The sequence below is a fragment of the Phacochoerus africanus genome, chromosome 3 (genome assembly GCF_016906955.1).
Source record: "Phacochoerus africanus isolate WHEZ1 chromosome 3, ROS_Pafr_v1, whole genome shotgun sequence".
NCBI classification, from domain to species: Eukaryota; Metazoa; Chordata; class Mammalia; order Artiodactyla; family Suidae; genus Phacochoerus; species Phacochoerus africanus.
The window spans coordinates 97,859,012-97,881,666 of NC_062546.1; the positions used below are offsets into that span (position 1 = coordinate 97,859,012).

A 22,655-nucleotide genomic window follows, 5' to 3' on the forward strand; every position below is an offset into this window, starting at 1 on the left:
TATACAACAAACATTGATGTATGTTTAAACCTACTGATAATATATTCATTTATGGATAAAGATAAGGAAACATGCAAGGTCATGGGTCTGGACACGTCAGCGGTCTCTGCAGGGGCTCAGCACAGGGGACGGCCAGCATCAGTGTCTTAGTTCTTAAGAAAATATGAAGAGTGGATACCCAAATTGTTGTATAATCCTTTGTACTTTCCTACACTAGAAATTCAAAATGCACAGACACACACACACACACACACACAATAAAGTTCTTAATTAAGGAATACATTCTAACATTTTGGAATTAAGGCAAAAGTTGTGTGAGCATCTGAGATAAGGTGGGGCAAGGAAAGGCATCTTGATTTTTCCTGTGGATCTTGCCTGGCCAGGGAGCGCTGACTCTCCTCTCCCTGTCTTATGGGGCCACAGACCAGGGGTGCTGCCTCAAGGGCTGGCTGTCTGTTTGGAAATCTTAGTTTTGTAAAGGTCATCAGCTCAGGGAAGAGTAGTTTCTAAAGCAAACACTGAAAAAGCCCAGAGCCCTAAAGGTGTGTTCTTGCTGTTTTCTCTCTGGCCCCACAGTGTCCCAAGATCTGATTGTGGGGGCTCCTGGCTCCGAGGTTCCTGTGGCGACATCCCCGCTTCCTCTTTGCATCTGGGGTGATGCCTGAAAGGGCACCCAGAGGTGTTGCAGTTGCACTTCTGCCATCCACCAGCCCCACCATCCATGGCCCTGCTGTTCATGTTCCATGTGTATTTCCCCCCAGTGAACGGGAGCAGCCGTTCAGGGTGGGCCTGTCTTGTGTTCTGCTCCCATTCCAGGTCCAGCTTCTTACCTGCCCTCTTGTGCTCCCTGACCTTAGATTCTGATCAAGATCCGGAGGGAGCTGGGTGTGTAGGTCCCCCCTCCCCAGCCCAAGGCCGGGGTGTTGTGCTGTGTCCTTGTGGTCCTGGTGTTCTCTGAGGGACCACCATGGGATCTCCCTTTTCTGTCCTATGTCTCCACCTCCGTCTGTGTGTTTCCTTCAGGAAATGCTGGATGGCAGGGTCCCAAGTCAGAGCTCACAGGCTGTAGGGCAAGAAAGGGACCGAAGAAACCTCCTAGTTCACTTTCAAATGAAGGCCCGCTGCTCCAGCAGTCCGGCCTGTCCACCACAATGGAGACCAGAGGGTGAGGTTTCCACATTTTTGAGTTAAAGCCTCCTTTCCCACGCATCTCACCACCCTTCACACTTGAGGGAGGAGCTTTGAGTCAGCTGGGAAATAGGCTCCTGGGAGCCCCTGTGGTTTCTGGGGTCACGCTGGTGAAGCTGCAACCTCGAACACACAGAGTTTTCCTCATTCAGAACCACGTGCCCATGCATGGGACATTTCATTCCCATTGCATGCATTCTCTTTTTTTTTTTCCTTTCTTTTTTTTTTTAAAGGGTGAAAAAAATTTAATATGGCTATACCAATATCAGATAAAAATAAAATAGACCTTAACATAAAAAGCATTATTTCAGTTAGGGGATCAAAGTACCTAATGGTAAAAATATCCCATGCACCAAATATCACAATTCAAAATGTATATAGTAAAAATTAGCAAGAGAGAGTCACAGATCATAATGGGTGATTGGGATACAAATTACTTGGCAACTAATATATCAAATTGACCCCCCCAAAATCAGTAAGATATAAAAAACTTTGGAGTACAAATAAAATCCTTGAACTAATTGCATTATATAAAGTACAAAACAGTTAGGGACAACACATAATTTTCAAGCACACATGATGATTAATGCCTACATAAGCATATAAAAACTTTAGAATCAACTGTAAAACTAGTTTTGACAAATATGAAATATTTGATATGATATGGGTCACATTATTTAACCACAATAAAATTAAGTTTGAAGGTTATGAAAAGACTCAATTTTAGAAATTTAAAAATTCTAAATGACAGAAAGCAATCAAAATGGATATTAGAAAATTTTAGAACAATTATGAAAAATTCTATATCAAAACATGAAGCATACAGGTAAAATAGCTCAGAAAGAAATTTATAGTCTTTGTAGATAATGCTTAATGTAAAAATTAAGCATCTGACTACTTTGGAAAATAGTGACAAAATAAATCCAAAAAACTAGAAGAAAGGAGTTTAACAAAGGTAACAAATATGCATAAAGTAGAAAATAAATCATCAGTAAGGAGACTCAACAAAACCAAACCTGTTTTTTGAAAAAATAAAACCAAGATGTTTCAACAATATTATTAAAGTTAAAGGAAAGCCAGTTTCAAGAGAAACAGACCAGAAAATAGCAGAATGTTAGTTTTTTTCAGCCATACCTGTGGCATATGGAGATTACCCAGCCAGGGATGGAATCCAAACCACAGCTGTGACCTGTACCACAGTTGCGTGCATTCTCTTTCTTGCAGCATAGCCCCTACGCCAATTCCAGACTTTTTTCAGGCTAAGTCTCTGTATTAAATAATGCTTACTCAGCAGGGCTGTCCGCAAGTGGCCTTGTTTACAGGCGTGGACCTGGGAAGACCTGGGGGGCCCCCAAGAAGCATACAGCTCCTGTCCTGGGAATGGCCTCCTGTGGGGACGTGCAGGCCTCAGGCAGGATGGGTCAGGGGACTGCCCCAAGCCTCAAGTTACCCTCCCCTGCAGTTGTCAGAGGCATGGCATGTGGGTGACAGAGACCAGGTCATCACCTCTCCCAGAGGGGCGGGAGAGTCAGGCTTTGCGGCCAAATGAGTTGCCCACATGCTTGTGATTTTCAGAACCTTTTGAATTTGGACTTTTGGATTAAGTAATGGTGGACTTGGCTATATTTGTGAAGGCCCAGGGTGGCTGAGAAAATAGGAAGGGAGGTAAGGGGGGAGGAAATACATGTCAGGGCCCTCCTCTTCCTCTTCTGCCCTACTTCTGGCACACATGTGTGCATGACACAGATTTCCATAAGTGCACACATAAGCACGATATACACACGCACATGTATAAGCACACAATGTACTCACATGTACAAGCATACACAAGCACACACAAGCACATGCACACATGTACAAGCACACACAGATGCATGCATAATCAATCATACATGCATGTACCTCCTGGGTGTGGACAGAAGCTGTCCTCCAGACCCTTCCAGGTAGCCCTAGACCTGCAGTGTGGGTTGAACACTGACGTTGGAGACTGTTCTCCAGGTGAGTCATACTACTTGTTGCCATTGGTTAAATAAACCTCTAATGATCTCCAGAATTGAACTTTGGGGTGCCCTGAATTGTGTAGCAGCTATGTTTTGATAGTGGACTTGTTATACCTTGACCTCAGGCTTCTGTCTGTGAATCCAGGTGCATGGGCTGCTGGGGCAGGAGGTGGAGCTCACCTCGGGAGAGGGCCCTGCACGATACCAGGAGCATCATTTCACCTGATTGCTGGAGACCTTGCAGAGGGCAATAGTCACTGAAGAACGAATTCTGCCCTCCCAGAGCCGATCCCCAAAGTGTTGGTCACCCTGCAGAAGCCCCCCTGGTGTAGGACATGGGAAATGAGGCCTGGGTGGACCCTGTTCCTCCTGCAGGGTTGCTTGGGTGAGTTGAGAGCTAATGTACGAGCTGCTTATCACTGCCCTCAGTACATCAAGTGGCTCAGAGTGTGCACAGTGGGGTGACAGGGCAGAGGACACTCTCAGTTGTGACTGGTGGGAAACAGGAGCTGACCAGACATAGAATTGGGCCCTGAGATGTTGGACCATAAAGTTCCTTGAGTGCATTCACTTCTACAGAAGAGAAGTTAGACTCAAATGGCTTGGTCAGGCCCCTCACTAGTGACTGTGTCCCCTTGTCATGTGGGCACTCCTGACTGTGACCAAGTGTCCTTGCTGGGCCTGGCCAGGTTCCACTTCTGGTGCTGAGCTGTGGGTTCTTCCTCCTCCTCCAATTCCAGGGGGGCAACAGGAAGGCCTTACCAGCTGCCGGAGCATCCTCTGGAGGAGGCCGAGATGCACAGACAGCTGGTCTGGGGACTATTTTATGGTGGAAGGAGTAACGGGAGCCCTTACAGAGCATTTTTAAGGAAGGTGTGGAAACACTTGAAAGGCTGGATGCTATTTGTGACTGTGGCACAAGTGCAGGGTGCGTGCTGTTGATGACTTTACATATTGGCAACTGTTTTTTTTTTTTTTTTTTTTTTTTATCAAACTCAGCAAACTTGATCACCTGGAAGAAATTTATGGAAGTAGAACATTTCCTTTGTGCCCCATGAGAAGAAAACAGGTGATCTCTTAGTGTGAGACAGGGCACGGTCATTGGCTGTGCATGATGGTCTGTGAATATTAGTGTTATCAGCTATACCTTCTGGGAAAGAAAATCTGTCCCCAGATTTTTTAAGGTTAATGAATAATGATAACCGGAAAAAGGACTAATTTGGAGTAACTTGAAGCTAAGATTCCATGAAGTTAAGACTTACAGAGACAGGTGGTGTCGGATCTCAGTAGGAAGGAAGCCCTGGCCTTGAATTTCCATGGGGTGTCCCACAGAGAAACGCTGGGGTGGCTGAGGGGTTGGTGGTGTCATTGTCACATGGTAGGATGGCCACGGTGGGGGAGGCTGCTTGCCTGGGAGGTATACTTGATAACTTCGAATCTGGAAAAAGGTAGTAGCGTTTGGTCGGTGAAATAGCTCATAGGTAATCCTCATGTGAGCCTTCACATTTTGAAGTCTTTTTTTTTTTTTTTAAAAAAAAACCTTTATGGAAATTTTAATGTAGTTTGGGCAGGAGGAGAGGAGTAAACTGCAGCCTATACTCTGTTTAGAACCTGAGTCCTGGACCTTTGCAGGGAGATGTCGGACTCTGATTTAGATGAAGTTTCCTCGTCCAGTTCTGCACAACCACCGGCCCAGGGGATGGGCAGACTAGGGTCAGAAGGACTTGATTCCTGCTCCTGTCCTAGGATGGGCGCCCGTTGGGATTCAGGGGATTTCTTCCATCAGAAATGACACCCGAGAGGCAGCAGGAGCCTCCAGGCGTGTCCAGGGCCCCAGAGGCAGCCGCCCCGGCGTCTGTGGTGACACCACTGACCCTTGCGGCCCTATTGCCGCTGCGAGAGTTTCTCCTCGTCAGGAGCTGCGGATGGCTCAGCATGAGTGATGATTGATAGTGGAAGGTTTGGTCTTCATGCACCATTTTTCTACCAGAACCTTCAGGGCCTTTCCTGGATTATCTCACTACACATCTTGTGTGTTCTTGCAAAAGAAAAAGTGTTCCTAGTATTTCAATTCATTTCCACAGCATGAGGCTGTTAAAAGCCCTCCTGTGGCCCCTGAGTTGAGGGCCATGTCCCTCATGGAGCACCAGGTACAAGAGGAGCATGGCTTCGGAGTGTTGGCTATGAGGTCACAGCTGCGGGGTCAGGGCGTGGGGTCATGGCTTCGGGGTGTTGGCTGCTGAGTGTCAGCTGTGGGGTCATGGCTGCCGGGTGTCAGCTGTGGGGTGTTGTCTGTGGGGTCATGGTTGCGGGATCGTGCTGCAGGGTTGGGGTGTGGGGTCACAGTTGCAGCTGTTGTGCTCTTGTCCTGCTTACCCAGAGGGCAGTTACACTTCTAATTTATTCATTTATGGAATCATGTTATGTCAATTTGTCTGTGACTTAGACTTTCTGACGAATGGCCGAAAGGCTTTGTTCCTTGTGGAAATTGAATTTGGGGACGAGGGTATATGCTGTTAGCTGCAGAAAGCCATATGTCCTCTAGTTTCCCATGATGGCCCCAAACCAGCACCCCCAGCTTCTGTAACTCACGTGGTGCTTCCCTTCGCCTTTGTGTGGGCTCTACGCGCCCCCCACCACACTGTGCCCAGCCCTTCAGGTCAGACTTCGGGGTCCCCTGCTCCAGGCTGGTGTCCTGCAGGTGGTGAGGCGGGGTCACCGGCCAGGCTGTGAACACCAGCATCCTTCGAGGTCAGCAAACTGTGTGCTTTGTGAAAATACCCATCAGAGCTTGGAGTGGGGTGGTGGTGGCAGGGGGGTAGGTCAGCATGGACAGTCAGGCGGGGACTGCATGCCCCTGTCCACTGCAGGGTGAACGTTTGACTCCTAAGCCTGGCTTTGGTTTAGAAACTGTATTTTGTGAACAGCAGGGAGTTTTCTGAATGGAGCTGCAGGGCACTCACACCCCGTAGAAATCCGGGTCAGTTTTCCGTGTTGCGTTTGACCTGGTCTCCTTAGTCCCGGTAGGAACTGTTTAAAACACTGCCTTTAGATGATCTTTTTATTCGGAGATTTGGCTGAACTCGACAAAACTGTCACCCGAGGGAGCGTTAGGCCCTGAGCCCAGCGACAGGTCTTAATAGCTGTGAAGTTTGCTCCCTGATCTTTTGACCCCTGCCCCCGCTTTCACCTCTGCTCTGACTTTAACCTCGCCTAGCTCTCTTCCTCCTGTAGTGGAGGGGCTGGTCCTTAATTCATGTCCGTGATTGCTTACATTTCTGTAAAATCTGAGGGTGTCATCATGTGTATTTCTATTTTTCTGGCCCTATTTACTTGAAAATGCTTCAGAGAGTGTTGTGCAAATGCTCGAAACTCAAAGGTATAATTTTTTTCAATGCCTTAAACATGTTTTTAAATGTTTAGTTGATGCTTTTCATAAAAGGCATCTACAGACCTCTGCTAACACCCAGGTCAAATACGTTTCTAAGGAAAATTAGGTGGCCTCCCTTGGTAAGTGAAGAGAAACCCCCTCAGAAGCCTTTCAGCGTTTACTATTCTCAGCTGTCTCCAGCGTTGGTCCCAGTGGATAGTATAAATTGGGGCTGCCAGCAATATCACTGAATGTTGGCCGTTTAATGGCATCATGTCTAGAATATGTGGTTATGGGGTGACCCTTAGTCACCCATTAGCTGTATTCAGTACTGGTCTGGGTAGTTTAGCTACTGCTGCTGATGAATAATAGTAAACACCACCACCACCACCACCACCACCATCCAGACCAGCAGAGCCCACACAGGTTGCATGCAGCTTTGGCTGCCTCTCTGCAGCTGCCCTAGCATTAGGCGAAACAAATTTAACTTCAGGACCCTCTTTCCTTTTAAAAACCACTTTGTTTAAAAAAATACGGAAGTAATTTACCATAAAAACAAACACATCATGTATGTGTATCAAGAGTGAGAACGCGGAGTTCCCGTCATGGCGCAGCAGAAACAAATCTGACTAGGAACCATGAGGTTTCAGGGGGTTTGATCTCTGGTCTCACTCAGTGGGTTAAGGATCCGGCGTTGCCGTGAGCTGTGGTGTAGGTCACAGACGTGGCTCGGATCCTGCGTTGCTGTGGCTCTGGTGTAGGCTGGCAGCTGTAGCTCCGACTGGATCCCTTAGCCTGGGAACCTCCATATGCTGCGAGTACGGCCCTGAAAAGCAACAGAAAAAAAAAAAAAGTGAGAACATCCTCTCCAGTCCAGCCATGTCCATCTGACCCAGTCCATGGAGAGAGCTTTCTAGACTGCAGTGTCCAGCAGCATAATGGGAGGCCCATCTGATTTAATCACTAGTAGCCACATTGAAACAAGTGCAAATAACCAGTGAAGTTATATTTAAGAACATATTTTAAGCCAAAATAGTTTAAACATTATCTTCTCATTTTGTAGTCCTTATAAAATTATTAACAGAATATTTTACATTATTTTTTTCTGTAAAATAAGCCTTTTAAACCTGATGTTTTCACTGCAGCCTGGCTCCTTTGGACCAAGCACACCCAGGTACTGGAGAAGCGCCTGGGTTAGCGAGTGTGTATTGGATGGAATGGTTCTAGGCCTGATCCTTTGCCCACAAATGGCTTTTCATACATAAAGGCAGTTGTGTATTCTGCAGGTGCCTTCACCCCCTGCCGGTGCTCGTGGAGGGTGTTCTGTATAAGTACACACAGAGCTTCATTCCTCTTAGTGGATGAATAGTCTGGGTCCACATGGCACAACCAGAATGCATCTAGGCCTTATGTGTGTGTGCGCGTGCGCGCGCACACACACACACACACACACACACACACACACATTCAGCTGTGTTTCACCCTTGGGTGTGCTGGGTACAGGGGATGCACAACCAGGCAGACCTCGTTTTATTGCGGTTTTCATACTGATTTTACAAAATGAAGGTTGTGGTAACCCTTTGTTGAGCGTTTTTCTAACTGCATTTGCTCAGTGCACGTCTCTATGTCACATTTAGGTAGTTTTTGCAGTTTAAGCTTGTCATTATGATCATCTTTGTTGTGGTGTTCGTGATCAGTGATCTTTGGTGTTGCCACTACTACTCGCCGAAGGCTCAGAGGAGGGTCAGCATTTTTTAGTTGTAAAGTATTTTAAAAATTAAGGTCAGTACGTTGGTTTTTTAGACACAGTGCCACTATTGCACACCTGGTAGACTACAGCATAGTGTAAACATAACTCTGATACACCTGGGAAAGCAAAAATCCTGTGACTCGCTTTATAGTGATATTTGCTTTGTTGCAGTGGTCTAGAGCGAACCCACAGCATCTCTGCGAGGTTGTTCTCAGAAGTTATTCTAAGAAGGTAGGAGGGACAGCTATTCTCTGGTTTCCATATCCTTCTTCTCGCCAGCCATCCTGTGCCTACCCAGCCCCTGTGCCCTTCCCCTCCCCTCTCAGGGACGTGGATGCTGGTCTGGTTACTACCCAGCCCCCCCATCCCCAACTCCCACTGCAGACCTTCCAGCCGCTTTGCTTTCCCTTTGCTACTGATCTGTTCTTCCTGACAACACTTCTGACACCAAATGTGTAGGTTTTCTCACCAACCAAGAACTCTCCTGACACTAGCTGGGGGTCCAGAGGTTTAACTCAGTTCTGACACCAGCTCCCAGGGTTACCACAGACCCACAGCAGCAAATCCCAGATTGTCGCCTGTACTTTTGACCAAATGGCTGCAAATTGAGGTTCCCATGACCCCCTTCTTGGGTTTGCTATTTTGCTAGGACCCACAGAACACCAGAAGGCACTTTACTTAACGTGTTTACCTGTTAATTATAAAGGATGCCACTCAGGAACAGCCAGGTGGACGGGAGGGAGACGCCCAGAACGTGGTGGGGGTGGGGAGCTGCCCTGGTCTCTGGGTTCACCATCTCCCGGTCTCCCTGATTGCACCTACTCTGAGCCCTTTCATTCAGTTTTTATGGAGGTTCCATTACATAAGCATGATTGATTAAATCCTTGGCCACTGTGATTAAACTCAACCCCACCCCTCCCTCCACGCAGGTCGGGGTGGGGCTGAAAGTTCCAACCTGTAATCAGGTGGTTGGTTCCCTTGACAACCAACCGCCAGCCTCCTGAATCACCTCATTAGCATAACTCAGGTGGGTTGAAAGGGGCTGGAGAATAACAAGATTGTCCTTTTCCTCTGTGACTCAGGAAATCCAAGGGCTAGAAGCGCTTCTGCCAGTAGCTGGGATGAAGACCAGTGATACATTTCTTATTATGTAACAATATCATGTCCCAATTCTAAGGACTGGAAGGGCTCTCCTCTGTACCAGGTGGAAATGATTGATGATATCAACAAAGTACACCAAGATCAATTCACTTGTGTTAGAAGTTTGTGTAAGAGGAAATAGCATTTGAGGAGAAATTGCAGTTACCTTCATGCAGTTGTGTCATGATGTGTGATTTAAAAAAATATTGACATATATTAATTTCAGGTGTACAACATAATGATTTGATAATTGTATATATTGTGAAATGATCATGATGAGTCTAGTTACCATCTGCCACCAATGTAGTTACCCTTTTTTTTTTCCTCGAGATGAGAATTTTAATATCCACTCTCTCAGCAGTTTCCAAATATATAACCACAGTCACCATGCTGTGTCTTACCTCCCAGGACTTATTTATTTTGTAACTGGAAATTTGTACCTTTTGATCCTGTGCATGCATTTGGCTTGTTTGTGATTTATGATCTTTAAAGCACTTTCAGCCCAGGTATGAAAATATGTGTATTTAACCATTTTTAAACTTTGTTATTGATTGGTCTTTATTTTTACGTTGTCGCACATCTGTTAATGTTTCTACTAGCATCTTCTTTAACACTTCATATTTGTTATTAATAAGTACTAAAGCTTGGCTCAGTACACTTAATAGGGTCAAATTTATAAATGCATTAAATTAATTGAATATTAAAATTTGTGTTAAAATTTTTTGCTTATATTTTTCCATCTTTAAATGCCATTTGCATTTTTCTTTTTCTTTCTTGAGCATTATTAGTAATGAGGTTTGATTCCTAATGATACTTACAGAAGAGCAAAAAAAAAAAATCAAAGAAAATGTTGATATTACCTCAGGTTTTTTTTTTTTTTGTCTTAAATAGTTAAAATGAGAACAATGAATGAAGATATGAAAACATTTGACACTCACTGCAACTGTGATTAAGTGCTGTAATTAATTTTCTAGTGTTCACAGCCCTCTTAAAAATGAAGTGCCATTAAAGTACCACATTAATCCTGTGAGTGGTGGAGGGTGGTGGTTCAGGACTCTAACCTGTAATGACGCGAGGAAGAAGGAAATTCATTGTGACAGTTTTGGTTGAACATTTAAGTGGCATGTTAAGGAATTAAGTTACTTCTTAGAGTCAAACAAATGCACAGAATCTGTCTAAAGGCCCAGGTGATTGTTGCTATGGGAACTACAGCCTCACTTCCTGAAATTCGTTTGTTAGAATTTTCTGCAGCAACAAATATTTAACCTAATTTTTGTGCTATAATTTTTGTTTCTTTTGTTAAGAAGGAAAAGTTGACTGCATTTAGAGATAATAACACTATCATTCAAAAGCTAGGGGGCTGGTTTCTGCTCACTGAAATCCCACAATTACCTTGTGATAACTGGTGGTATCTTGATAGACTTCTAGTGTGAATTCTTCCTTCAAACTATGCAGGGCTTCAGACTGCCTCTGGAATTGATGACAGATAATAAATACTCTGTCTTACTAGACTACCAATTATTTATAAATTCCTAAATATTGTAATGTTGAGATACTTGAGGGTGTTTCACATGCATTGATATTTTAAAGTTAACCATCCTCAATTCTTAGTCAATATTCACCTGCTAGTTAATTTTTTCCTGTCCTATGTATTTTTATTATTATTATTTTGCATGATTTAAGCATTGTTTTAAATTGATGTACAATGTTATATAATTATATGTTACAGATGTACAATATAGCGATTCATGTTTCAAAGATTATACTCCACTTATAGTTATTATAAAATATTGACTATATTCCTCATGTTGTATATATATATCCTTGTAGCTTATTTATTTCATACATAGCAGTTCGTGACTCTTAATCCCCTGCCCCTATATTGCCTCTCCCCCTTTCCTCACCACACTGGTAACCACTAGTTTTTTCTCCATATCTGTGAGTCTGCTTCTTTTTATAGTCACTAGTTTGTTGTATTTTTTAGGTTCCACATGTAAGTAATAACATACAACATTTGTTTTTCTCTGTCTGACTTATTTCACTCAGCATAATGCCCTCCAAGTCCATCTGTTGCTGCAAATGGCAAAATTTCATTGTTTTTTATGGCTGAGTAGTATTCCATTGCATATGTACCACATCTTCTTTATCCACTTATCTGTTGATGGACACTTAGGTTGTTTACATGTCCTGGCTGTTGTGAATAGTGCTGCAGTGAATGTTGGGGGTTCATGTTTCTTTTCAAATTTGTGTTTTCATTTTTTTAAAATATATACCCAAGAGTGGAACTCCTGGATCATAAGGTGGTTCAATTTTTAGTTTTTTGAGAGATCTTCAACTGTTTTCCACAGTGGCTACACCAATTCACATTCCTGCTAGTATTGCAAGAGGGTTCCCTTTTCTCCACATCCTCATCAACATTTGCTTTTTGTGTTCTTTCTGATAATATAGCTATTCTGACGGGTGTGAGGTGACATCTCATGGTAGTTGTGACTTGCACTTCCCTGATGACTAGCTGTGTTGAGCATCTTTTCATGTGCCTATTGGCATCTACATGTCCTCTTTGGAAAATGTCTAATCAGTTCTTATGCCCGATTTTTAATTGGGTTGTTTTTTGATGTTGATTTGTATGAGCTGTTTGTATATTTTGGAGATTAATCCCTTGTCAGTCACTTTCTTTGCAAATGTTTTCTCCTATTTGGTAGGATGTCTTTTCATTTTGTTAATGGTTTCCTTTGATATGCAAAAGCTTTTAAGTTTAATTAGGTCCCATTTTTTTTTGCTTTTATTTACCTTATTTTAGGAGACAAAAAAAATATTGCTAGGATTTATGTCAGAGTGTTTTGCCTATGTTTTCTTCTAGGAATTTTGTAGTATTTGGTCTTACATTTAGGCCTTTAAGCTATTTTGAGTTTATTTTTGTATATGGTGTGAGAGAATATTCTAATTTCATTCTTTTACATGTAGCTGTCTAGTTTTCCTAGCACCACTTGTTGAAGAGACTTTTTTCCATTGCATATTCTTGGCTCCTTTGTGATAAATTAATTGACTGTTAAGTGCATGGGTTTATTTCTGGGCTTTCTGTCCTGTTCGTTGATCTATGTGTCTGTTTTTTGGTGCTAGTGCCCTACTGTTTTGATGCCTGTAGCTTTGTAATATAGTCTTAAGCCAAGGAGTCTAAGCCTGATTCCTCCAGCTCTGTTCCTTTTTTTGGCTGTTGCTTTTTTAGGGTTGCACTCATGGCATATGGCAGTTACCAGGCTAGGGGTCGAATTGGAGCTACAGCTGCTGGCCTACACCATAGCCACAGCAATGCCAAATCTGAGCCACACCTGCAACCCTCACCACAGTCCATGGCAATACTGGATCCTTAACCCGCTGAGGAAGGCCAGGGATCTAGACTGCATCCTCACGGATACTAGTCGGGTTCATTACCACTGAGCCACACGGGAACACCTGTTCTTCTTTCTGAAGGTTGTTTTGCTTATTCATGGTCTTTTGTGTTTCCATACATTTTAAAATTATTTGTTCTGTGAAAAATGCCATTGGTAATATGATAGGAATTGGATTGAATTTGTAGATCATGTACCACTTAATTTTCGATGCTCAATAAAATATTTTAATTCTTCATAAAAGAAGTTGAGAAACAAATTTGGCTTTAATTATTGTTCTAAAACATTCAAATCAACACATATCAAAAGCCCCCAGTTGTAGTTTATCTGTCAAGGTAATTTGAGCTCTTTGAGCATGAACTTTACCAACCATTTCTCTCATTTGATGGCTTCTGTCTATTTGTGCTACTTATAGGGTGTTAATTCACAGGAATTTATTGTCTGCCAATTGCATGCCTACCTTGAACATTTCTCATGTAGAACTGTTTCTTAGGTCAAGCCCCACCAGGGGCTTCAAGGGTGCCCCAGAGCCTGCAGCTTTCATGGTATTGTCAGCTGTAGATGACAGGCTATAGGTCCTCACCCAGATGTCTTGGCATGCACCTATGCTCAGCACTGTGCTGGGCCACCCACTTGATCCCGGCCAATAGAACCATATCAATACAACGTCAAGGCAGTTGGAGATTCACCAGCCACTGCAGAATCACAAACAGCTGCCCAAGTCCCTGAAGTCACACTGAAGATTGCTTTTCCTGGGAAGTAATTTGATAGTGAGAGACCATTTATAGGGCAGGCTTTAACCCACTGGCACATGGTCCCTGTAACATCTCCACAGTTAATGAAACTCCCCAGCTCCTAATACGTGTGCCTGGCATGTGTTTGCACAAACTTTGACGGCTCAGAACACAGTGGAAGGCAGTTTGCTGTGAGAGGCCTATTCTGGAGGGGAGTTAAAATGCCACAGTGTCTCTGTCAGTTGTCTCTGTTTAGTATTGTTTTCATATTTTTAAAGTAATCTCATGAGATTATGTAATTGGAGAAATATCAATGTGACTTTTTTCTGTGTTTACAAAGCTGAGTGCAAAGGCAGGTACATTTCTTGACATTTCAGATAGGCGAGGGAATGTGTGTTATTTTATCTTAGTACAGCGTCTTCAAATGAAGCTACTCCATCTGGCTATGAATTAGGCTTTCTAAGGAGAGCACAATGAGATTGGCTTAGGGAAATTAACTTCTTTCTTTCCTTTTTTTTTTTTGTCTTCTTGCCATTTCTTGGGCTGCTCCCGTGGCATATGGAGGTTCCCAAGCTAGAGGTTGAATTAGAGCTATAGCTGCTGGCCTATGCCAGAGCCACAGCAACTTGGGATTCGAGCCGTCTGCAACCTACACCACAGCTCATGGCAATGCTGGATCCTTAACCCACTGAGCAAGGCCAGGGATCAAACCCCAAATCTCATGGTTCCTAGTTGAATTTGTTAACCACTGAGCCACGACGGGAACTCTGGGAAATTAATTTCTTGATCGTAAGTTTCACAAGTGCTTTTTCCCTAAAATATGTTAATCTGAGAAAGTGTTTGCTCTGTGCTTTCACACCTCTTTCCCCCTCTGCTCTCATCCCCACCTTTCTCCCGCTTCTAGAGGGAAATCCTGCCCCTGATACAGTATCAGGAACCTGCTACATGGCTAGGAGGGGAGGCTGCCAGGCAAAAGGACCTCAGTGCTGCTGTTGACAAAGTTAATGACTTGTTGGAGTGGGTCAAAATTATTTTTGGTGTCTAATCTCTTGCTTTTAACATAAGTGAAAGAGGATATAATAGAGTTGTTAGCTCCTTAACAAAGATCCTTTTTGATGGTGGAATTGAGGGTCATTGCCATAATAAATGCTTATTACATTGTTTTCCACTTATTAATGTAATCTAAGTTTCTCTGAGCTGATGACCATTAAAACAGGCATTGATGCCGAACTATTTCCCTCACTAAAAAGAAATAATTTAACTACGGATACATTAATGAATTGGGAAAAATCTATCTCATTAAGAGATGCATTTCTAATTAAATTTTAAGGTTAATATTTCATGCTCATTCATCAAAATTTATATTTTAGGGTCAATTCTCCAAATCTATGAGTAATGATAATTTAGGCAAGTAGAATTTCTTTCATTATTTAGAATGTTTATGTCTCAGATAATTGAATAATACATTTCTGATTTTATATACTTGTATGTACATATGTCTGTACACATGTGTGCATGTGTACAGAGAAAGAGGCAAAGCAGTCTTTTGAGCCTAAATCTGTACTGGAGTAGGATTCAGTCCTGTAGGGGAAGGTGGAATGGGACAGAGAGTTTAAGAACAAAGATGAGTGATGTAGTACTTTAGACCATTAAAGACCCACATGCTTCTGTGTTTTATAGATAATGGCTGGTGTCAGGTCGTGCAGCATTTAGACGCCAGCTGAGACACGTGAGAGTGAGTGACATAAAAGTTTTCTCTCAAAATGCCCAGTGTCGATTATATAAGATTTTATGTCCTTTGACACTTAAACATTTATGGAGAAGAATGTCATTTTATTTTTTTTCATTTTTAAAGCTGTTTTCATTTTCTTTGTCTTTTCTACCAATCATACGGAGAAGGATTTTAAATGTCAGCTTTAAAACATGCAGTGGCACATGCAGTCATTTCCTCGGATCCCGTGAATACCCAGGGACAATAAACTTGAAGACTGTGCCGTCTGGGTCTTATTTGCCCATGGCCGTTGCTGGATCGTTGACGTGGGGAAGGTGGGGTGGCCCTTGGTGTGTGCTTCTCCTCCTTTTTGAGGGCCCTGGACAATGTCTGGGCGTTTTAGATGAGATTCTCTTGGAGCCCTGGTGACTCCATCCCCTTGCACACTTGGCCCCCAGGCCCCCCAGGCTCCCCCGATGCTGCTTGTCCCCTGTCTGCCAGGAGTCCTTTCCCCACTGGCCGCAGACCTGGAGCCTCCACAGGCCCTGCTTAGCGCCCACGCTCAAGGCTGCTACTTGTCTGGGTATTTCCTCCACGGTGCCTGAGCCCCTGGGCCAGGTCTCCCCTCAGCCTTTGGGAATAGAACGAGGCCAAGTCCCCACTTTCCGCCCCTGACCTGGCCCTGGTGGCTCGACGTCGGCCTGCGTGGAGTGTTGGCCCAGCAGTGCTGTAGCCCAGGCCCCGCTGCCCCAGCCGCTTAGCTCTTGTCCTGCCTGTGTGTCCTGGGTCCTGACAGAATGATGTGGAAGGAGAATTGGCCAGGATTTAGAAACCATAACGGATTTGGAAGCTTCTTCCCAGCCCCGCCTGAGTATGAGAATTTGCCACATGTGGGGACCCTCTGGGCCTGGAGGGGACATTGTGAGGCAACAGGGCTGACACTGAAAGATAAAGACATGCAAAGGATCAGTTCTCAAACGTGCCAGGGTTGAGAGGATGAGCTGTCTCGTGGCAGAGGCCTCGATTTGCTTCCAGCGGATGTGCTGCCAAACCAGGCTGCTCTCGGCACAGTGGGCACAGGGCTGGCTCTGGTGAGAAGATGACCTCGACCATAGCTTTCTCTGTTCTTTGTTTTCTCTCTTTTTTGTTTCGTGACTAAAGTAGCTGCAGGATTAAATGTTGTTTTAGATTCTTTAGGCAAGCAGGCTCCTGATTCCTTCCTCATCACCTGTGTGCTCCTTGATGCAGGTCCTGCCCAGGCTCCAGGATGGCTTCTTGGGAGCTTGGGGTGTTTTCTTCTGTGCTGCTTGCACCCAGGCCTTGTCGCTTCTCAGCTCTGTGTCCAGGGAGTTTTCTGTCCTTTTGCAAAGTGAATACAATGACATGCTTGGGAACCTATTTCTCATATATAATGCTCACGTCAAGCTGGGGCACCCCCCCCCACCTCTGGGGACCAGCCCTCGATGCCCGAGCCCCTCCTCGGAGCCTGACTGGACTCTAAAACTGTAGGATAGGACACTGACAAACTCAAGTAGACCATTTTCCTCTCTCCTCTGCTTCATCTCTGATCATTGCAGGGTCAGGAGAGGTCCAGGGATGGGTTCTATGGCTAGCCCCAGTCTCTGTCTTGCTCTCATCCCCTTGTCCCTGTGAAGCTGCAGCTGAGGTAGTTGCTGGGCATCTGGAGTCTGGCTGGGAGGCCCAGGGCAGACCTTGGCCCTCTGGGCCCCTCTGCCACTGCCCAGCTTCTCCCTGCCTGGCCAGATGGCTTTCTGTTTTCCAGGTCACTTCATCGGGGGACTTGCCATGGACTTAATGCTCGTGTTGGGGTCCTTATTCCCATGTGATGGCGTTTGGAGGTGGGGCCAGAGGGAGTCATGAGATGGACTTGTGATGGGGTCAGTGCCCTTGAAGAAAGGCCTTGTCACACCTCCTGAGGACATGGAGACAGTGGCTGCAGGCCAGGAGGTCCTTACCGACATCCTAACCTGTGGGCCCCTTAGACATATGGCCCCAGAAGCAGAACACATCAGATCAGTGCTCAGCTTCGTAGAATTCTCATGCTTGGAGAGTAATTTCGTAAGATGGTTTGCAGGACCCCAAACTGCGTGGAGCACACGTGAGACTGTGTTTGTTCTTGTCTAGGACTTTGATGTGAGCCCAGTGGCAGATGGTGGAGAGGGGAGGCTGGGGCTCTTTGCCTTCTTTGCCTTTGACATTGATCCCAACCAGCCTGGATCCTGCTGCCAGGCTCACGGCTTCCCAGGAAACCTGGAAGCTCAGGGTTTCACACATCGCCCTGGGAGGTGATGTTGGACCAAGTGCTTGCCCTTTGGACCAAGTGCCCCCGTGGCGCTCACCCCTTAATCCCAGGTCAGTGGGTCTCTATCAATAAGGTAACGTCTGGTTGGAAATGCACTGCTGGGTGGATTCTGAAGCTTCATTGGCTCCCCCAAATCTTGAACCAAACTCTGTTTTCCCTGTGATGGCTTTGTTGCTCTTTTTGGAGAAGTGTGTGTTTCCTGGGTGTCAGTGACCAGGCCTCAGTGCTCTGGCAGCGGGAATCTGGCCTCAGGCGTGTCCCATGCTCCTCTTGATGTTCCCAGAGGTTGTGAGGGAGCGTGTAGTTACATCTTTATTGCTTAGAGGCGGTGAGAGTTGCTGATAGATTGCCTACCCCTTGGGGGGCAGTGGATTTCCCTTGTCAGGTAAAATACATCCACCTGAGGGGCCGAGTGCTTTGCAAAAAAGGCGATGTTGACAGAGGAGCAAGGGCAGAAGGTCCGCGCTGCTCTCAGATGAACCACAGCCTCCCTTGATCTAGAGGTGAATTCATCGCTGTGACTTTTCTCCTAGGTTTTGGTTATGTTTTTTGTGTGGTTTTCAAGGCAGCATTTTCCCTTTGCGATGCTGTTGGGCCTCAGCGGAGCCAACCTGGCCCTTCGCCCAGACCTTTCCTGCCTCCGTTCACCTGCTTTGGTGGAGAGACAGGATTTTGGCCCCTGTTTCAAACTGGGGTTGTATCCTTCCTGCCTGAGTGCTGAGTGTTCTTTCACACCTTGGAAGTAGAGAGCCTCCTCGGACAGGTGACTGCCAGCAGTTGCTCCCAGTCTGGCCTTTGTCCTTGCCTTGACCTTTGCAGAAAACTGACGTTTAACTGGACATTCAACTCTTCAGTTAGAGAATTCTCATTCTTCTCTCAGTAATGTACTGTTGTGTGTTCAGACGTCCCCCAAAGTGGAAAATGTCACATTTCAGCCTGCATGTCATTCTCATGGCTCCAGTCCTTGCTGTGCAGGAGTGAGTGTCATGGGCTGCCTGGGAAGCTGGCCATGCCGTGCCCCTGTCATTTGTCTGGGCTGAGTGCTATGGCTGCACATTGTTTCCTCCTGTGGATAGTGGGGAGAAAGGGGTCCTGGGGAGTGTGGATCTGTGGGGGAGCAGGAATGCGGACACCTAGAGGGGAAGGGGGCCTGAACATCCAGGAACGAGGAGACTGATTTAAGGGGACCCGCCGGCACTGATAGTGGGACCAGAATGCAAAGACATCAAGCAGACCACATGCTGGATTTCCCTCCACCGCCTGAGCACTGTATCCGTGCTCCTACCCCGCCTGCCATATAGACGTGGGAGCTTGAAGATCAGGGGCCCTGGGCCCACCCACAGTTCCTCTGGAGGAGGAAGCAGAGAGCGGCCTAGACGCCCAAGTGAAACTCTGGTGGACTTGCTCCTGCGGCAGAACTGTGTGGCCTCTGCTGACAGGAAGCTGGTTGTGTGTCTCCCCATTTCTCTCCTTCTTTCTGGGGAAAAAACCCGGTTTGTTCTTTTCACTTTTTCACCTTTGTTTGACACACATTTTTGTTATAATTACCATGGGAGATGTAATAGCATTATTTAGTTGGTATAATTTGCCCGACTTTCAAAGTGATACAAATAAATTGTAGTAGCAACAACAACAACAACAACAACAACAAAAGACAAAAATGGAGTTCCCGTCGTGGCGCAGTGGTTAACGAATCCGACTAGGAACCATGAGGTTGCAGGTTTGGTCCCTGCCCTTGCTCAGTGGGTTAACGATCCGGCGTTGCCGTGAGCTGTGGTGTAGGTTGCAGACGCGGCTCGGATCCCGCGTTGCTGTGGCTCTGGTGTAGGCCGGTGGCTACAGCTCTGATTCAACCCCTAGCCTGGGAACCTCCATATGCCGCGGGAGCGGCCCAAGAAATAGCAACAACAACAACAACAACAACAACAACAACAACAACAACGACAAATAAATTGTAGAAAATTCGGAGGGTGTTGAAAAGCACAGGAAGAAAGAACTGATCAGTTGTCATCCCACCTACCGTCCAGGAAACTGCTAGGGTTTTGTGTGTTTTCTGAGTGATGGATGCTTCCATTCCCCACTGTGGGAGTGGGTGACCACGGGCCTATTCCCTGCAGAGTTGAATGCAGAATCCCGAGCCCCCCAGTTCTCACCCCGCCCCCCTGCAGACATGAATGTTTCCCTGTACTTAGTGAATAAATGCATATCTCCTGTGAGTGGGTATTTGTGTCCATGTGTAGTTTCTAACATAAATAAGATCATCTGTGCATCGTGTCCTCCAGCAAGTTTTCTCACTTAATGTGCCAAACATCTTTCTATTTTAATGTATGTACATACAAATCTACTTTATTCCTTTAGAAAAACCTTTTAATTTCAAACTCGGGGAAAATTTCAAGAGAGGAACAGTAGGAAGACACCTGTTACATCTCAGGACAGTCCCCTGCCGTCAGTGTTTGCTCTGTACTTGTGCTCACTCTCCCTTTCTCTGCGTACTTTCCATGAACCACATGGGGGGAGGGGGGACGTGGCAGGTGTCATTTAGATTCTCCAGAATCTAGATTCTCCAGGGACGCTCAGGACAGTCCTGGGACAGTGACCATGTGGTGTGTCTGTCTCATCTACCATCACACTCCAGTTTTGTCTTAGACCCAGTCGCGTCCTTTACAGCCTAAACCCTTTTGGGCAGACCCTGTGGGGCTGGAGCTGCAGTCAGTTACCATCTCTCTGCCCCCTCTGTCACGACTTGAAGTCCATGGTCATGTAGATGCCTTGTAACCTCTAACCATTCCCCTGCTGATGGGCACACAGGTTGTTTCTGGTTTTTTTCCTAGAATAAGCAATGCTATGATAACCTTTCATACTCATTTTATTTGAATCCGTGCTGTAGCTTAGTACACGGAGTTGCTGAGTCAATGAATATTCAGGTATGCAACTTTGACAGATATGGGGTTACCAGTTCAAACGTGCTCTGCTGTCTGTGATTCCTTCCCTAATGAAGAGGTGTCATACCATTGTTTTATTAAAATTCCAGCATTACTAGTGAGGTTGAACATACTTATAATAATTTTATTTGATATTTGTATTTATATAATATAATGATTTTACAAGTCATCTTTTCATGTTCTTGGGCTGTTTAAGATTGTGCTATTGTATTCCTTATTGGAGGAGTGCTAGTTGACGCCTTTTTTTTTTAAGTAAATATATCCTCAGTAAGTGCTAATTTTGCATTTTTTTTCAGTTTTTTTTTTTTTTTTTCCTTTTAGGACCGCACCCACGGCATGTAGAGGTACCTAGGCTAGGGGTCGATTCAGAGCTACATCTGCTGGCCACAGAAACACCGGATCCAAGATGTGTCTGCGACCTACACCACAGCTCACGGCAATGCGGGATCCGTAACCCATTGAGCGAGGCCAGGGATCGAACCTGCAACCTCATGGTTACTAGTCGGATTTGTTTCCACTGCACCATGTCAGGAACTCCTTTTTTGAGTATTTTTCTTCCTATGTTTGTCTTACCGCATGGTTTAGGACAGGCAGCATTGTGTTAAACACTGAGATAATTGTGATGTCCTTTTCTTTTTGACTCTAACGAAAATGGTTTTAATATCTCATCATAACATGATTGCTTGTCATAGATCTGAGGTGAACAATCTTTTACGAATTAAACAAATTTCCCCTTCTTCTTAGTTTACAAAACATTTTAAAAAGTCGGAAATGGTGTTGAAACATATCAGAGGCTTACTCAATACCTGTGTGGGTAGGTTTCTTCCCCAGCTCTTTAATAAAGGAGTTTGGAATAAAACAACAAGTATTCTCCTCCTGAATCATTTCTGTGAAGTTATTTCAGTGCGAGGCTGGATTCAGCTTGCTCATGTTTTATTGAGGGTGTTGCATTTTCATTGCTGGGTGGAGTGTGTTCAAGTTTATTAGCATGTTGGGTACTCATTTTCCGTCACAGTCTTACCTCGACCACAAGGCCCTGGTTGAGCCATCGCCTGCTCCCGGCCGTAGATGAAGGAGGTCCGTCCCAGCCTTGGACGGCGGTACCGACACCTGGGACCCGGCTGCCCTGTCCTGCCACCCTTCCTGCCGTACCTGCCGCTGCCCCATCTCTCGTGTCTCCTTCTCGGTTTTTATTCATCTCTCGTTGGCTGCTGTCTGTCTCTGAAGAGCGCCTTTGTTAACATCTGTGAGTGGGAACGCTTTCGGAGTCCTTGGGTGACTAAAAATATGTTTATTCCCACATGAAATCTAATTTTACTGAGCGTTGGAACGAAAATTCAGTCATTTTCCTCCCAGACCACTGCCATCTACCTGTGGGAAGTCCGTCCCCTCCTGTCCCCTCCTGTTCCCTCCCTGGGCCTTGTCCACCTGGAGCTTCTGCAATGTGTCACCTCATGCTCAGGGCCAAGTGAGCCGGGCTGTGTCCACCTGAGCTTCTGCAGTCCTGTCACCTCATGCTCAGGGCGAGTGACTGAGGCTGTGTCCACCTGAGCTTCTGCAGTCTGTTGCCTTGTGCTCAGGACCGAGTGACCTGGGCTGTGTCCAGCTATGCTTCCGTGGTCCTGTTGACCTGGTGACAGGCACTGCTTCTGACAATAGGAGTTACTGCTTGTGACCTATGTCAGGCAGGAACGAGCTGACACTGGTGTGGTGACAGTGACCAGTTGTGACCATGCCTTCTCCACTGTCTGGGTCACGTTAGCTGGTGCAGCCACCCTGCGGCTTCTGTCCTGAGGTCCTCTGGGGCAGCCTTGGGAAGTCCAGCAACCCCATCACTTAGCACAGCATCCGGGGGGAGGGGGGCCACTGGAGTGGGTTTCCTTATCTGTGTCCTGTGAAGCTGCTGCAGACAGGATATCAGTGGACTCAGGGTCACATTTCCATCCGTCAATCAATACATGACCTTGTTTTACATGTGTTTCTGTTTAAAAACACCTTATTTAATATATATTATTGATCTGTTCCTATTGAAGCTGATGGCTAACAGCACTGTAACCTGCGCCCGATCAGAGCTTATCTAACACATGTATGTTCTCTGTTTCCAAGGC

At 45.5% G+C, this 22,655-nt stretch overlaps 1 protein-coding gene across 1 annotated transcript in view; it reads left to right on the top strand.

The window, feature by feature from the left end:
* Positions 1-22,655, top strand: part of DLGAP2 (DLG associated protein 2) — a 657,437-nt gene that overhangs the window by 42,837 nt on the left and 591,945 nt on the right. The gene's annotated exons all lie outside the window — the stretch shown is intronic.